We start from the raw sequence: 3,184 nt of genomic DNA, 5'->3' as shown, positions 1-3,184 counted from the left end.
GTTTCTGAAATATATGAGAATCCATTCATAAGTGGTTTGACTAGTTTGTCTACTAAAAAGCAAGTATATACAGCTTCCTCTGGAAATTTGGCAGAAGGACATACTACCAGAACATTTTTTTTATTTTGTTTTTAAATCTGTGAACATTTACATATCTCACTCTGGGTTAAGGCACTAGCTCCTAGTATCCATTTTCAAAAGAATTTCTACAGTCAAAATTAGTTTCAAAGCCATCTCAAACTCAACTGATACTGGTTTATACAACTGGAACACTTAATGGTACTGAATTATTTCCTTTTACATCCCACTTATTCCTCTACTGGACTATTATCTTTGCTCTACTGCACAGCAAAGCTACTACCTTCCATCAGGAAGTGAAAAGCATATTTGGAATAAAAACTGTACAATCTGAAATGGGAAGAAAGTTTACAGAGATCCATGGCCATATTTATTTAACTATAAAGATTACTGAGAAACAAAGAACAAACATACGCAAATCCCTCAGTGTTTTTTTTTAAATAACCCTATTCACCATTGCAATTTGTTAACAATATTTTCAAAGAAGACAACAAGCATCCAAAAGCTTGTTATCAAAATGGTTCACCTTGATCTGCTTTTTCATCCACAGAATATTTGAAAGCTTTTTGGAGTTCCTCAGCTTGATTCCAGAGACTAATACCTCTACGTATTTCTGTTACAGTTTCCTTCTGAGAACAATGTTGTGCAATTACTTTCTTTTTGATGTCCTTTAATTCTTCATAAGTAAAATATTCCATCAACATTGGCTGGAAAACCTAAGATGCACAATAGTTTATCAATTCTTGAACAATCCACCCATTCCATCATACTCTTTTTTTCCCAACCTTATACTGTCAACACATACACTATACTTGGAAGTAACAGAACATAGACATAACTAAGAATAGTATGGAGATTTACAATAACTAATCAAATCGGACATGTCCACTGATACTGTTTATTGGTTTCACCACACAAATAAAAATGATCATACTAGCCTGTTTTTCTCTAAGGGAACACTCCTACAAAATATGTTCTAATCTTTCTTGATCTGCATATTCATCAATCATAATTTTCTCATCTGGAAAAGTTGGGGCAAAAATTTTCCCATAACACTTCTAAATTTTTCAAATATGTGAGGCTAAGCAGAAACATCCTGCCATGTTTCCATGTTACTCTGCTACATAGAGGTAAATGTCTACAACCAGAGCTATATGTTATGGCAGACATAGAGCCTTATATCTAATAGTTTGCCTCATTCTTGCAATATCTAGTAAAATAACTATGTGACCACATTAAATTTTTCCACCAGAAATAGCCATGCTACTACCCAGCCCTTGCTCAAGAAAGGGATGTTGGAAACTGCCATATCTACCCCAATACATCTGAGGTTTAGAAATGCAAACACAGATGTTACTTGTTACTGAAATTTCAGCAAACCCATTGCTAATAAGGAATCGGGAATGCCTATGTTGTCTGAATATTTTAATGAGTCTTTAGACAACTGGACGGTACAACTGGCCTTCCGGAGGATCCTGAGGGCCAATGGCAATCATGAGCTGGCACCTTCCCAGAAGCATATACAAGTGTAAGGTAACCCTATGCCAACGTAGGTCTATTTTAGACAGCTGTGGAGATTGGTATTCCCTTCCTCCTGCAATGACCATAACCTTCCTCCCAAACCTATTATATAGCTTCAGACACCCTCCACTCATGGCCACTTAGGCCTAGCAGAGAGGGATTGCAGGAGTATCTACAGCTAGACATGAAGCAATTAAAGAAGCTACTGAGACATATGAAGAACCTCAGAGCACCTCAGCAGATGATGTAGTTGCGTTGTCCTGGAGGAGAATTGAGGGAGGGGGATAATCACAGAACTGTTTACTTATACCCCTGCAGTCAGACACTTCTGTAATCTCCTCCTCACATTCTTCACCAATCTCAAATGTTTGGAGAGGGTAGTAAATGGTCCAGTGTAGCATAATCCCCACCCTTACTTTAAAGACTGAAGATTCTAACAAAAGTTTTACTCACTGTCTACTCACGCTAGTAAAAAACTGTGAACGTTGGGGTTTTTTTTTGTCCTCTTACAGTAATGTTCCCGGGGGGGGGGGGGGATGACAACAATTCTTCAATCATTTCTTAGTGCTACTTACCTCCTCCTCTTCTTTCATATGAGGAAGGAAATCCCTGGTAAAAGCTTCCAGTCTTTCTTTTAACTGTTTCGCATAATTTAGTTGTTCACATTCATTCTGAAAATCATTTTTTAAAACTCATCAGAGAACCTCTGTATTACTTGAGTTTACAGGCACTTGTTACATTATAGTATCTTTCAATTAATAATAAAGAGAGAACAGATTTAGACTTCAGATAACTTGTGATAATTACCACTGTAAATTTAAGCCATCGCTATCACAACCTTTTGAATTTACTTAAAGTAAGTGCCCACGTGTCAGCGTACATACAAGATCTGGGATCGCTACAATAGTTTATGACAACACTTCACTTCTAAGAACATTTAGATTTTCCATCATTAAATGAAATAGAGACATTTTTAAACAAGCCCAGTTAAACTGATTAAGACAGATTTAGATCAAGATTGGGCAAAGTGTGATCACTAGGCTGCATGAATCCCCCAAAGCTCTTTTTGTGGTTCCTAAGAGGTAGATTTTCCTCCCAAAATGTCCCAAAATCTTTAGGAGAATATTTCTACTATGCTTGGAACCCCTCTGGAGTTGAAACAACTTTTTCAAAGAATATTTTGTCTCAAAATGCCCCTAAATGTTTTATAAGAATCCATGAAAGCCCCAAAACATGGGGAGAATGCTCCCATGCCCCCTAGAGAGTATTTTGAGGTCAAAAAAGCTTCCCCCTTTTTAGGGGCAAGTGCAATGGGAGAGATGCAGCCCTCCAATATCTTATTGGGGTGATGCGGCCTCCTAGCCTTCCACAGTTGCTCACTTCAACGTAGATCAATTTCACAATCTATTTTTAAATATAAAGACATTTTGTATTTTACTAGTTTGTCAGATGTACTCTCCGGTGATGTCTGTAGGCTCAGTTTAATGTTCTAAAACTGTGGGTAAAAACATTGTCATACTTCTTATGGCTCAGCTGAACGCTTTTATTTAAGCTTCTCCAAGACAAAAGAATTCAATAAAGAGCA

At 37.1% G+C, this 3,184-nt stretch overlaps 1 long non-coding RNA gene across 1 annotated transcript; it reads right to left on the bottom strand.

Moving 5' to 3' along the window:
* Positions 1-741: 741 nt before the first annotated feature.
* On the bottom strand, positions 742-2,313 carry LOC121918225. Its single transcript, XR_006101188.1, has 2 exons — positions 2,175-2,313; positions 742-794 (listed from the first exon to the last, which is right to left on the bottom strand). It is a non-coding gene; the product is annotated as an uncharacterized LOC121918225 (long non-coding RNA).
* Between the last annotated feature and the right edge of the window lie 871 nt (positions 2,314-3,184).

The sequence above is a fragment of the Sceloporus undulatus genome, unplaced genomic scaffold (assembly GCF_019175285.1).
Source record: "Sceloporus undulatus isolate JIND9_A2432 ecotype Alabama unplaced genomic scaffold, SceUnd_v1.1 scaffold_6261, whole genome shotgun sequence".
NCBI classification, from domain to species: domain Eukaryota; kingdom Metazoa; phylum Chordata; class Lepidosauria; order Squamata; family Phrynosomatidae; genus Sceloporus; species Sceloporus undulatus.
The sequence above is the reverse complement of the archived record's forward strand: the minus strand, read 5'-3'. Positions and strand labels throughout refer to the sequence as shown.